The sequence below is a fragment of the Cryptomeria japonica genome, chromosome 9 (assembly GCF_030272615.1).
Source record: "Cryptomeria japonica chromosome 9, Sugi_1.0, whole genome shotgun sequence".
NCBI classification, from domain to species: domain Eukaryota; kingdom Viridiplantae; phylum Streptophyta; class Pinopsida; order Cupressales; family Cupressaceae; genus Cryptomeria; species Cryptomeria japonica.
In genome coordinates this window covers 365,318,435-365,333,622 of record NC_081413.1, presented here as the reverse complement: position 1 = coordinate 365,333,622, position 15,188 = coordinate 365,318,435, and the positions used below count along the sequence as shown (strand labels likewise).

At 33.9% G+C, this 15,188-nt stretch overlaps 1 long non-coding RNA gene across 1 annotated transcript; it reads right to left on the bottom strand.

The window, feature by feature from the left end:
- Positions 1 to 2,576: 2,576 nt before the first annotated feature.
- On the bottom strand, positions 2,577 to 9,981 carry LOC131076820 (uncharacterized). Its single transcript, XR_009113489.2, has 4 exons — positions 9,634 to 9,981; positions 3,764 to 3,925; positions 3,216 to 3,396; positions 2,577 to 3,076 (listed from the first exon to the last, which is right to left on the bottom strand). It is a non-coding gene; the product is annotated as an uncharacterized LOC131076820 (long non-coding RNA).
- Between the last annotated feature and the right edge of the window lie 5,207 nt (positions 9,982 to 15,188).

Below are 15,188 nucleotides of genomic sequence, written 5' to 3'. Positions count from 1 at the left end.
GGAGGATTCTCTTTGGCGGAGGCCAACCTGGTGGTTTTGTATGTTTGATCTTGTTCTTCGGCATTTGATCCCTCTTTAGCCTACCTGAATCCCTCTAGACCATATAAATCAATGTAATTAAGCATCATAATTTAATCATATAGAACATAGAAGATACATCCTAAGATTTAGAGGCCCAGAGTGACCAATTTTGTAATTGAGCATGTATGTAACAAGCCAGTGAGCCTAATCTTGTATCCTAGAAGTTACTGGTTATCTGTAATCAGTTTTCATGATCTAATACATTCAGTTCTGCATTGCCTCCATCATATCCTCTGGTTTCTGTTGTGTTTACTCTTGCTGCCCAATCTGGATTGATCTGTTTGAGGTCCCTCCTAACCGATGACTGCACAATAATGATGGTTCAATGAGAAGGATCAAGGTATTAATGTTTATATCTTTTTCATTCTTGATTCTTTATCTTTAGATGAACATTCATTGAAGCAACTCAAGGTATTATTTAATATATCATTGTATCTTTTGATTATTTGGATTATCTTAAGATTACCATTCATTGAAAAGGCTCAAGATATTATTATATCATTGTTTTTCTTGATTCCTTGGATTATCCTAATGCCCTCATGCTGTTGTGGTATGTGATTAAGTTGGGGGGTGAGGAAATCCCTTGAATATTGAAAATTATTGGTCGATGTCTTAATTGATTATTTCATTGGTGCCTCTTATACAACCACATGTGTGAGATTTGGACAAAATCAAGGTATGTATTTTTGAGTTAGTTTGAATTGACAAGCATTCATTCATACATATCACTCTACCATTCATTTTCGCATATATAAATTTATTATAATGGTGGAGTTATTGGATGGATGATATTTCTTTACTATACTTGATATGCTTGGTCTTGAGAACATGGTTACAGGTATCTTATGATGGCACCTTTGCACTAGTAGAAATTCATGATACTTCTCTACATGGGTATGCAAGACACACTTTCTTAGCCTCGCTAACTAGATGGTGAGGAGCAAGTTTCTTCTGTGCTTCACTCTTGGAGTTCACAAAAGGATTTTTATGCCAAGTGTTCAACATTAATGGACATACATTCTCTTTTTCACCATCCTTATTGCTAAGACCATGTGGAGGACACAATGCCAATTGGTGTAACAATGAATCTTGCAGTACTATGTTCATTGACTAATTTTTCACAAGCCACACATCCACAGACATCTTGAAGACAAATGGAGGCCCTACAAGGAGCTTGAGCGTATTGCAGTGCAGATCAATACACTTCATCATAAGAATTTATTCATCCACCTATCTAAAGCTATATGGATCAGTTGAGAGACTACCATTGGTCTTTCACTACATTGCCTTCTCTTTGAAAAATCGCTTCTCTTGTGAGTAATTCTTTCAACCAAGCACTTGGGAATGCATTCCAAAGTTCTCCAGATAGTTTTTAGATATGGTGGCATGCACTAAATGGGATCATATTATGCAATCTTGTTATACACATATGCATGGTCACTCTTCATGAGGTATATTTCTTGTGGCCATTGGTCATCCTTTCAAGTTCTACATGCAACAAGTTTTAGTAGTAACATTCATTGAAGGGATTCTAAAGAAACTCTATGCTTTGGATGGTATCATTTTCATCATCCATATTAGAGTTTCATATTCTATGGTCATTATATGCAGTTTTTCAAAATAAAAGAAAAAAATGAAAAAAAAAGAGGAAAAAAATGCAATAATTTCTAACAATGAAAACCTTTGGGCGTTGTTAGACAACTACAATTTGAAAACCACTTTCTGGCGGGTTGTAGTTGAAAGAAATTCTTAGTAGTGAAAATTGTTTTTACAGCGCCACTAAGCGGTGAGTGATTGAAAACTTGTTTGTCAGCGGTCACTTGTCATTATCAAAAATGAAAAAAAAAACTAAAAAAAATTGAAAAAAAATAAAAATGCAATACTTGTTCTTCCTATGGGCTAATCAATTTGCAAGTACTCTCATATGCTTCTATGGCTATTTCTCTCAATCTGAGTTCCTTCACTAGTACAAAAACAACAATATATGACTAAATAAACTACCAAAAATTGTAGATAAATTAATAAATTTGATCACGTGACCACTGGTAGTTTATTGCCAGTCATAAATCAATTTGGTCATGTGACCACTAGTTGTTTTGATTGATCAATTTGGTCATCGACGTGGTCATCGATTTGGTCATTTATTTAGTCACCGATTTAGTCATATATTTAATCATTAATTTAGTCATTGATTGTTGTTATTTGGTCATTTATTTAGTCATGATAGTTACTAATTTAGTCATATATTTAGTCATATTTAATCATTAATTTAGTCATTGATTGTTGTTATCTAGTCATTTATTTAGTCATGATAATCACTAATTTAGTCATATATTTAGTCACTAATTAAGTCATATATTTAATCATTAATTTAGTCATTGATTGTTGTTATCTGGCCATTTATTTAGTCATATATTGATTCATTAATTTAATCATTTTTTTTTTCGATAAAAATGGCAAGCCATTAAACTTTTATTAATACTAAGTTATTTACAACCGGATTCAAAAGGGCATACTAGCAGGAAAGAATCTGAAAGAAAACCTCTGATTGTAGCCCATAAAAAGAAAAGTCTAACGCTACCCAAAATGCCAAAAAACCCATTACATATGAGAGGCCCCACAAGTCAAGATACAAAAAGTCCCCCAATACATATAGAAGTCGAATACATGAAGATCATTACCAACCCCGATACAAGTAACAGTTGAGAACAAAAAGCATCAACCATGTAGATGCAACCCAAAACAAAGACCCAATCAACCCAACAGTCAAGAAGCCAAAAACCAGGAGCTTGAGCTCATAAGAGGAGGATCCCCAACATCCACAAAGGGGGAGATAATCTGCAACGGGATAGAAAATTGAGGAGCATTCAACTGTTGGACTTTGAATTTTGCAAGCTTTGCAACACGGCTACATAGCTCCAATGCTCAATGAGCATCTCCAAAAACTACTGCAACTTGCAATACGTGTTTATCCAAAAGTTCATTTGGAAAAACACTATTTAAAATATGTTTTGATGATACAACAAGAAAAAATTGCATTAGTTTAAGAAACTTATCTCTTACAAAAACCTAGCAAAGCTCTTAATCCTATTATGCAAAGTGTATCAATAATAAATTCATTACTATATGCATACCTTCCATAAAACAAACTCAACACAACCTGTTTTTCAAATGCCTCAATTCCATTTAGATGACTAGAAATAATCTCCTGTAGCTGTTGATAAGAATAGGGGCCAAAGCACAATCTTTTCATTCCCATATGACTTTCTATACGTGGAAGCAATTTATTTGGCAGATCCATTGTGTTTACTATACCTATTATAAATTCCAAATAACAATCAACATCTCAGCAATCCAAATTAAATACAGTGCTTTTATTATGATCTCTATAGTAAGTGCAAGTAATAGTTTGGGATTTGTTTACCAATGACTATCAACTAAGAATGGGCTTTAGTCAGCCAATCAAATATATTGTATAGAACCTAAAAAGGAGAAATAGATGTTTTAGAATTTGGTTATTCTATGTCATATACAAAAATTAATCCACATGGAAACAAAAATACAATTGATGTAGCTTGCAGAGTTATGGATTTAAAAATAGAAAGTTTCTCATTCATTCTCTATTTCTAGCTTGTTTCTCCATATCTAAAATTAAAAAAAAATCAATTAAGTATAGAATTACCAATTGATTTCTTGTGACAAGAAGATCAAGCTCATCTATAAGCAGAATGTAGGGTTGACAATCATTCTTGCTTGTCTGCTTTGATTATGAGAATCGTTGATTTAGAAATTGAAGGGCTTTTTTCCAGCTTACTCTATATTCAGCCAATGCATCATAGAGAACCTGCAAAATAGAGGAAGCAAAAGATATCGATGAACATCAGACTCAATACAATGATAAATACCTTGTTACAAGACTGACTCACATCTTTGTTACAAGATTGACACTGATTGCCATTAAGCTATAGATCACATCAATATTTTCAAAGTAGCAGAAGTCTTTTGATTTGTACTAGTTCTTAATATAGCAATCCATTGTTGCATTTAGCACTGTCACAAGGGTCTAGCAAGAATGCAGCCACTGGGTCATAAAAGAACAAGATGCAGATCTAAGGCAAAGGACAGTCATCCTTGTAAAAGCCTTAGCAAGTTATTGTTGTAGTCATAGTTACATGCAAATTAGTATTGAGATAGGAAGATAAAATCCATTCACAGAAATAATACACAAATGCCATCACAGAATGCAGATTTTCATTTCAAAGAAGGTCAGAGATAAAGACAACAACAGCATGCATAAAAGAGGGCTCAATCATCAAAAGAACAATCACCTTTTGACACTCATAAGAGTCTTTTAAATCATTAGCAAGGCAACATGAAGACAAGGAATGCTTTCTCATGTCTAGTCATACTCATTGTGCTATGACTATGGAAAGATTCCTAAATCTTTGTGGAGGGTTTGAAGAGGCAAATGTGGTCATGGCAAATTTTCTGGATTGTAGAAGAGCTCAGCACCTTCTAATTGATAGAGAAGACGACCATATTGAGGTAAAACTTTTGTCGATTTCTAGGTGTATTGATGCATTTTAGTGGGTAGTCTAGAATGTTATGTGCTAGAAAAACTGCTTTGATTGAATCTTTTAGCTCCATAGCTTTAATTTCATGTTTATTTCCTTGGTTTTCTATTGACAGGGTGTAAAAGTGTCTCTGGTCTCAGTTCCTGTGACTAATGTTTCACAATTGGATTATGACATTCTGCATTTGCATTGGACATTGGACAGGCTTCAAAAACAACTTGAAGTGATTGATACACGATGTAAGAAGTAATGACCATATTCTTTGACCATTTTTAGTTTCATATGGAGGAGACATGCAAAGTTGCAACTCAAGGAATACATATTTAACTTACCGGCATCAAACTTCTAGTCACACTTGTTTTACAAACCACCTTAAACTGAACAAGATAAGAGAAAAATGCCTTTGTTTCCATATCTATGGATTGAACCAATATTGCTTTCCTAATATGGTTTTCAATGCTAATAATGTTCTGATAACAGCTAACAGAGTTTATCCATATTCATTGTACTGAAAGAAGGATTGATTTTTCTCTGTGATTCTGGTTCAAAGAAATCATGTAAAATATCAGCCACTGAAAAGATGTATATGATGGATTTAACTTTAGGTAGAACAAGGATGCATAATATGATTTTGTGTGAATGATACATGATGATCAAAGTGTAAAGCATTTGGCAGGTCAAAGGCCTCAGCATTATTTGCAATTCAGGCTGGGAACAAACAAGTTTCTCTCAGACATGTACGTTACATGAAGATGGCATTAGAAAGTAAAGAAAAATGTGTTGGATTCATGGACAGAGTGGAAGAAGTTCTTGGTGTAATAGTGGATACTGAATACAAAAAAGGTAAAGCTCACAATCCAATTTCAATTTTTCTTATGCATAGTATGTGATTTGATTAGAAATTAAAAGTGAAATGTATTTAATCAATGACCAAAAGTGACCAATGTGACTGAAACATACCATTTATCTGTATTGTCTCATCGGCTAAAACCAATCAGAAACTGGTCGAACCATCTTCTGCATTTCATACACCTGAGGAATGCAGCTCATTATACTTGATAAGAGAAGATCAGAATAAATTAAAGGATGACATTTAAAAAAAAAAGCTGCTCGGTGGGCTGCTGAATAAAATCAGCTAAATGAGGAGAAAACCTTGACACATTTTCTGTCTAAAGGAAAAACGATGACATGTGAGAGAAAACATTGGTTAGTTTTGAACAAATATTCTTTCCATACCCAACAAGTGAAATATGACAAGAATATTGTATTGCAACCAGGCTGAATTCCACTGTATGGTCTTTTCTTTCACAGGTCAGTGAAGCTATTCAACTGGGGGCACAATCAATAAAGGAAAATGACATCAGCATTGAATGCATTTCTACAGGATCTTGATGAGAGTGTTGCTTTGCAAAGGGAGATGGAAGATTCCTTGGGTAAGTTTCCTGCCATAGCCATTTAATTCTGTTGTTGAATTTATTCTCTGATAACTATTGCGTATAATCTGCTCATTTTTCTTGCATGGTTGGGACTATATAAGAGTGGTATTTAAGGGCCAAATTCATCCTTGCTTAAGAAAGAACGCATATATTAATGCCACTGCATTGTTTAAGCAATGTGATTTTTGTGAGTAGTCATTTCTTCTTTGCTTGTAATTGCCATCTGGGCCTGCATTTGTCATTTATATCTAGCTTTCAGAACCTGGCTATGGTTGCATGATCCCATCCTTGTAGGAAGTTGTGTTTAACCATTTAGCATAGTTCCATAGAGTTTCAGAATGAGGGGATGGAGGACAAGGGATGGGTTTTGGCAATAGAGGCACTATGTTTTAAAATTTGGGGATAGTACAGGAAAAAATTAGTTATAAAAGTACTAGAAATTTCAATTTATCTTTTTATGAAAAATTGACATTGTAAACAAAATGAATCTATTGAACCAAGAATGCATTGAAAACTTCTGATACACTGTCCAGAAAAATGCTCATTGACTAGTGGAACATTGCATCAAACATTTGTCATTTATTCCAAAGTCAAACAATAACCAAAGAGGTGTTATACTATTTTATGTTCTCACACATAACCAAGTCAAGATAATACTTACCTAACCTTTCTATCAGTAGAAATGGGCATTAAATGACTGATGGGCGTGAATTGACTCAAACCAAATGATCTTGAGTATTTCGAGCTCCATCGATTTGCTTATCTTTCCCTTGTGACCCTTGCAAACTAGAGTTATTGCAATTTATCATGGGCACTGATCAATGAAATTGATTATTGCTTAAGATTGCTAAAGTTATAAATTGAAATTTTTTTTCTTATACTGATTCACCCCCACTCTTAGTATAACTGTGTGTGTTTTCTTCTATATGATGTCCCATTCTAAATATTTAATTTTTCCTTATTGATAGCACTCCTAATAATTATCCAAAAATTCATCCAACATCACCAACATCTTCAATAAGGAAAAAAAGATTATTGATACTCTTAATAAGCATGGTTAAGAGTTTTATTCAAGGATTTTTGTACCTTTTAACAAGAAGCACTTTACAAGAGGAGAAACATTCAGCCTAAGGAAATCATAGAAGGATTGTCTACATTGTGAAGCAATGATAGTTAAGAGACTTCATTGCAGCAGTTTGAAACAAAAGATAATGAGATGCAGCCAAAGGTAAATTCAGTCCAAGAAGAATAAGAATAATCTAATGTTAGAAGCTAGGGTATGGAAGATAAGAGAGTAAAAGAACAATCATTACTCACAAAAATCAGATTTCAGAGAAATCACCAATATTAGCTACCAGAGTAAAAGGATAGCTCGAGAGTCACTAATATTAGCTACCAGCAACTGATTTCCAACAAAAACAACAGTTGATGCAATTGAGATAGCATCTTTTGACTTTTTGTTGATTATTTTCTGCCTTGACAGTGTTAAGAGAAGGATGGGAAGCTTCAATATCAAAAAAAACTTCTTGTCTGCCATGTGATAGAACTTGAGAAAAATGGACATGTTCAGGATGATCATAACATTGTAAATCATTCAACCTTCAATGACTCACCGAGACCTATAAAATGACCTTCCTAGTGGGCATTATAATTTTATAAAGATACATATTATGATTAGAGATTAACAATGCAAAATATCAGTGAGAAAGGATTATAAACAGTCCATTGAAGTTTGATAACGATTGTCAATAAGTTTAACAGTTTTGAAGAATTACACCAAGCTTCCCCACAATACAATCACAATAAAAAAAGAAGACAACTTGAACTTGACAGTGCAGTCTTAGCCAAAAGAAGATCATTGACTGTCCACCCAAGGATAATTGAGGATAGTGTATTAGATAACAAGATGGTTCCCATAGACAACCTTGACAAGATTTAAATTGAATAGGCTCAATGAAACAAGTACATAGTAAGGAAGGATCATGAGCCTCATAATTGCAAGCATAAGGCTAAAAGAACAAAGAACTTTGTCAAAACTTATGTGAGCAACACCAAGAACAACGCATTGGTAACAAACATTAATGATAGTCTCATAGTTGTAGTCCTAAAAGGTAGCACAAAACAAAGACAATAATCTTGCAAGACACCACTAAGAGATCAAAGGCAAACTCAGGATTCTAAGATTAAGAATGCAATCCTAGATGCAAAGAACAGTGTCTAAGTTCTCAATGTACAAATATATATGGTAACAAATCATATGATATAGTCATGAAATGAGCATAATCCTCATTGAAGTAATTGCTACCTATTTTTGCCACCAAGACCAAAAATAGCCCTTTTATGTGCCCTATGTTTTCTCACGAGGTTTTAGGGGGTTTAAAGTTTTAAAATGAGAGAAAGGTTATAAATGGTACCTTGGTATTGTTTGCTGAGTCCAAAACATAGATTTTTCACACCTTTCTTAGTATTATTCAATAAGGAAGGATCCTCATTGTACATGGTCAAAAGGGGGGAAAGTTTAAAAGCCACTAGTCTTCCTCACATTTAGGGTTTTTTTTGGTTAACAACAAGCTTTCTTTCAGTTTTGGTTCCTCTACCATGAAAATGGAGTTTCCCACCAAAAGATGCATACATCAATTCCTCGAGTTGATCCATGCGTGCACCTCTTGTATACTTTTAGTTCATCTATAAAGTGAGAGTCCATTCAATATATTTGATAGTTTTCAGGTTGATCAACAAGCTGTTTCAGAAATTCGAGCAGTCATACAATAGTTAAAGGCAGTCACGGCTTGCCAAGTCCTTGACAACAACTTAAATAGCAAATCAGTGCCTATATATTGGAGATATCCTCAATTGAGAGAAAAGGTGAAGGATTTTCTAATGCATTTTCAGTCTTCGGGCAGTTGATAAGATGTTCTCAGAGAGTTGCACTTGAGAAGTGGAAATATTAGCCATCACGTGAAAGAAGCTTCCATTGAGCTTATAGATATACATGCTGAGCCTATACAAAGCCCATGCATGCATTGATTTAGGTTTGCCTTGTTCTTGCCTCCATTTGAAGTCAGTTACATGAGATCTTGAACATTTGTTATAGATATTATCTTCGCATGAGATTTTTGATAGTCTTAAGGATTGAAGGGTATTGTTTTGCAGAGAGTAAAGATGTTTTTCAACCCTAGAAACAAAGAAACTCATGACTGTTACAGGCCTAACAAGAAGAGAAAAATAGAGAGAGAATCCATCAAACACAATTAAATGTATAAGGGATTTAGTCATTCAAATTGTTAAGTCCTTGCCCTAGCCAAGCTACCAATCATAGACAAACTAGTGAATGAGTAAATCAATATTGTCATAATAGTCTATGCAATAATGACAGTAAATCAATATTGAAGATGAATGGGGGTTAACTTTTAGTTCGTATTGTTATTGTGTGCAACAAAATGTAAACTCTTTCTATGTTTGCAAAGAGAGAAAACTTTTTTTGGGTCCAAAATTCTGCATAAATGTAACCATAAACTTAAAAGTCAATAATCTTTCCTTACCTATATGCCTTTTAATATCAATCTCTTTTCCCTTTTAGATAGGGAGCATACAAAGTTTTGGACGAATCATTGATGATTTTCTTAGCATCTTGGATGAAGAGAGAAACCACTTCCACAACAGACTCAAGATTCCTCCCATCCTATAGCTGTTGTAGTTGTGTGAGTTGCTCATCCAGATATCCCCGCCCGTAGAAAATGAAATCAAATTCTCATTCCAGCATTAAAACACAAATTCTCCTAATAAAATTCAAATTAAACTGTAATTATGAATTGTCTTTTATCTCTATGCTAGAGCTACTTCTTGATCACATGCTATGGTATTCTTTACTACTCTAAATCTGGAAAAGATAGTCTTTGCTGCACAAATTTTATGGTGGAAAATGCAATAGAGACAAATCAATGGAATAAAAATAGAGATAAAGAGTCCAAATAGAAATAGTGGTATGATCAAGCCCTAGGTCTAAATGTTTCTCACTGTAGCTATCTTCTTTGTTGGACTGTTCAGTTATTTAGTTCACTATCAAAAGAATAGTTAATGTGAGAGGTCAACCACAATCCTTCTCAAGACAGTGCTTATGAGATCAGTGTAAAAGAGAAAAGCACAGTACAAATGATTCATTGATATCTGAAGCATTTGGTGAAAGTATGAGAGCTCAAAAAGAATTGTTATAAAAACTTCCAAGGGATCATATTAAAGATGCTGAGCATGAACATAGTAGAAATAGGAAAGATTCTATTGATGTAAATTTTTTTGGTTTAACTCAAAAAGACTATATCTTTTCAATTTATATTATTTAATCTATATTACATTAGGAAAACTGTATTTCTTGAAATGATTTCATTATAAAAAATTGAGAAATGCATATATTTTGCTAAGATATTTTAGTTTCAAAATAAATATTTTCTATTAACAAAAAAACAAGTGGAAAAATGGAAATACTAAAACTAGAAAACTTATTTTTTGGAATTTAATAATAGAATAATAAACAAGATATACATTGGAATCTAGACCTTATCTAGAACTCACTCGTCAAAACAACCATAACTTCGAAAAATATTCAACTTTCTCTTGTAAAACTATGAACAATAGGAGAAATGTAAGTTACAAAATACATGTTTAAAAGATAAAATACAACAAAATGTTCTTTTTTGATGAATAAAACTAAAATGACAAAGGAGAGGAAAATGATACAAAAACTACATGGAATTGATCTTTTTTAGAAATCTGTTAGGTAGACAAAGAGAAGAGGTGCCTGTGATACATAAGAGCTTTGTAAGAGTAAAATGTTTTTTTGTATAAAACTAAAATGACAAAGGAGAGGAAAGTGATACAAAAACTACATGGAATTGATCTTTTTTAGATAGAAATCTATTAGGTAGACAAAGAGAAGAGGTGTTTGTGATACATAAGAGCTTTTAAAGATTGGTTTTGACAAATTGGAGTGCTTATTCTAGTAGGCTAATTAATGAAGTGGGGGGGGCCTAGGCCAAATAAACTATGGCAGGTTGGGATGGATTGACCCACCCCGACCCACCTTCCTTCCGACAAGATAGAAAGGTCCTTCCGACAAGAAGTTTAGGAAAGAAAGGCGTTCAATCGGAAGGTGCCCGGAGACGCCCATATTTTAGTCTTGGACAAGCTATAATAGTGTATAGATTTATGCTATAGTGCAAAGTATGGTCAGTTAGAAGCCACATGTTTATAAATAATTCTTATTTGATATCACTATATTGTGAAATTACTAGTTACATTTAACATCAATGCATATTAATTTTCCTATGCTATTTCCTATTTGAAATTTGATTTTGCAATGGCAAGTGAAATTTTAAACCAGAAAGAATAAGCAGTAAAAAATAAGTCAAGAAGCTTACCTTCTACTAGGGTATTTGATAATTTGAAACACTTGTCTATTATGTGAGTTGTTGTCTCTATTTGCGCGCTTGCCTCTATCCACAAAAGCAATTACAATAGAATGAAAGTTCTAGAAGCAATGCAAATTGAAATTTTTGTCACTGTACTTACAAGGGTAATTTGTTTCAATCAATGAATCTCCATTATTTGAATTTTTTCATAGAGATGCAAATGCCTCTAAATATATTAGTTTGCTTAAATGTAACTATTTATTTTTTATGTTCTATATTATGTACATTTTATGACAAATTCCTTATGTAGTGTTGAATTTCAAGTAATACATGAATCAACACGATGACAACAAATTTTATCAAATTCAGCGGTGTATCGAGAAAGATAAAAATGTGCAATTTTTCAAAATTCAAAGAGAGTAGAATTGCAATTAATGCAAAAAGACCAATGCCCAATCAATATTTTTCCATACTCGCAAAGAATCATACCCCCATTTCATTAGAGGAAGTAATTTTTTTATTTATATTCAATGTGCAAAAGGTCATGTTTTAAATGAAAAAGCCAAATAAATAAATAAAAATTATTCTTTGAGTTTAATTCATCCTTATGAAAATAGAAATTTCAAAGGTGAGAGGTAAAAATGTGCCATATTCTCATGTACAAACATGTTTATCTTCTGATTAAATTCAAAGTAACTAAAATAGATGTAGGAGATCAAAATGACTCTAGTTTGGCTTAGAACAACTGAGGTGCCCAAAAAAGATGTACATCACAACAAACATAGTTTGACTTGTGCCTTTAAAATACCTCTTTGATATTCAACACTTATTAAATATTAAAATCTATATATATGTTCAACTAGTTTAAACAATTGCTTAAAATAGATATTGTGCATGAATGTTAAAGGAGATTCTCAAGAGAAATATTTTGGTAAAAAGTAATTAACTAGAGTAGGAAAGAATGGACAAAAGTAAACTATGTATGTTAAGCAACATTGTATTTGTAAAATCTTTTTTGTTCACATCAGCCTTTCAATAAGCTCATCTATATCATAATGAGATAACACAAGACTGGATTCACATCATTCTAATTTTCAATATTTAAGTATAAATGAAAAACAAATGCTTCCAAAAAGAAGAGGTCCAAAAAGCCTTTTAGTCTGCCGGTTACAAGAGCCTTGGCTTCTAAAAGGAGCCTTCAAAAGGAGTTTGTTGTGGGAAAGGTCTCTTAGACTCCTAATTGTGAAAAGAGGGGAGTTGTGCCTCCCCTCTGGGCCAATGAAATTTATATCTTTGAATGTTAGGGGCTTAAATACCCCTAACAAAAGACACTTGATTAAGTCCCAATTGGAATTAATGAAGTGTGATATTGTGATGGTGCAAGAAACTAAGTTAAATTTAACTTCTACGGATTTGTTATTTTCTTCTTGGAGGTCCTAGAAATTTTGTGTCCCTCCCTCTTTAGGGGCTTCAGTAGGGCTTGCTTTTCTTTGGAAAGATTCTAGTATGGATCTCTCTTTGGTTGCCTCTTCATCCAATTGGATGCTTGGATTAGTTAAGAGTAGGTTATCGAGTACTAAATTCTATCTTTTTAATGTTTATGGTCTTGTTGGGGTGGTGGAAAAAAGGAAACTTTGGGAAAGTTTAGCCTTGATTGCTTCTCCTTTGTTAGATGCCTTCTTGATTTTTGGGGGTGATTTTAATGCAATTTCTTGTCTGGAAGAGAAAGCTGGGGGGATCATTCCTAATAAGCATACTATTACTGATTTTTGCCTCTTTATCAGTAATTTGAATTTAGTTGATTGTAAACCTCAAAATGGTCCTTTCACCTGGACTAATATGCGAAAATATTTTTGTCAAATTGTTGAAAGATTGGAGCGGTTTTTGGTATCTGACAATTGGTATAATTCTGGTCAGAACTTTTTTTCCTCAGTTTTACCTTTTACTGGGTCAGATCATTTTCCTATATTGTTTTCTATTCTTGAGGATAGGGCTCCTAGGAAGCTTCCTTTCAAATTTGAGCCGATGTGGTTTAGGGACCAATCTTTTTTGCCTTTATTAAAACAATGGTGGTGGTCTGCTCCACATGTTAATGGTTCAAGGATGTTTCAAATAGTTAAGAAATTGGCTTTTTTGAAAGCCCAATTGGAGGAAGTCCTGGCAAGGGAAGAATCTTATTGGAGGCAGAAATCCAGGGATCTTTGGTTATCAGAGGAGGATAGGAACACCAAATTATTCCACTCTTCAACTAAGTTTAGGAGACAACGCAATATAATATCTTGTATTATTGATTCTAATGGGAGGAGTTTATCAGATGAGGATGATATTGCTTCTGAAGCAGTAAATTTCCTTAAGTCTCTTCTCTTGGCTGAGCCCGTTTTCTTAGATAAAACCTTTGTTAATTCGGTTCCCCCTTTAGTTAGTCAGGAGGACAATAGGGTGCTTATGGCTCCTTTCTCTTTGGGTGAATTAAGAGGTGTGGTCTTTTCCATGCATCCAGAAAAGGCCCCGGGTCCGGATGGGTTTATGGCTTTATTTTTTCAAAAGTGTTGGGACTTTGAGGGGAATGATGTCTTATTAGCCTTGGAAGAGTCTAGGAGGAATAAAAATATTTTGAAGGAACTTAACACTACTCTTATTGCCATTATTCCTAAAGTGGATAATCCTAGCTCCTTTTCTGATTTTCGCCCTATCGCTCTTTGTAATACTTTATATAAGATTATTACCAAGGCAATTTCAATTAGGTTGGCTAGGCTCCTTCCCAAGATTGTTTCCATTGATCAAGGTTTCTTTGTGCCTGGTAGGGAAACATCAGAGGGTGCGATTGTAGCCCATGATATTTTGCATTCCATTTCGTGACATAAGACTCCGGTTCTAATCCTTAAATTGGGTTAACTGGCAATCTCTTGTTGTTGTTTTGAATCACTTTGGGTTTACTCATAGTTGGATTAAATGGGTTTTTTCCTGCATATCTTCTGCTTGTTTTCAGTTTTGATTAATGGCTCACCTTCTGGGTTTTTTTCTTCCTCTCGAGGGGTAAGGCAAGGGGATCCTCTTTCCCCTTTTTTGTTTATACTTTTGGCAGAGGCTTTAAGCAGGGCCATTTATGATGCTAGAGAATCTGGTCAGTGGAGTGGTATTAAAATAGATGGTTATCCTTCTTCGCAATCTTATATTCTTATCGCAAATGATACTCTTCTGTTTGGTTCTGCTTCTTTGACAGAGTCTAGAGTTATCAAGAAGATTATTACTGATTACTCTTCTTTTTCCGGTCAGAAAGTTAATGTTTTGAAATCTAAGGTCTTCTTTTTAAATGTATTCCCCTTGGTCAAGAATAGGCTCACTCAATTTTGGGGCTTTCAATTGGGTGTCTTCCCTTGTAAGTACTTAGGCATTCCTGTTTTTTGTTGGTTCGGATAAGGCTATCTTTTGGGACAAAGTGGTCCATGCGATATCTTCCAGAATTTCTTCCTGGAATCATAAATGGCTCACATTGGCCGGTAAGCTCCTTTTAATTAAGTCAGTTCTCAATGCCATTCCTACTTACTTGATGTCTATTTTGAAAACTCCCCCCAAAGTTATTTAGGACCTCAAGGTGTCTTTAAGATCCTTTCTTTGGAATGATAACATTGGGGGCAAAAAGAAGCTTCCGCTTTTGGCTTGGGAAAAAGTTTGTCTTCCTAAAGAGTTGG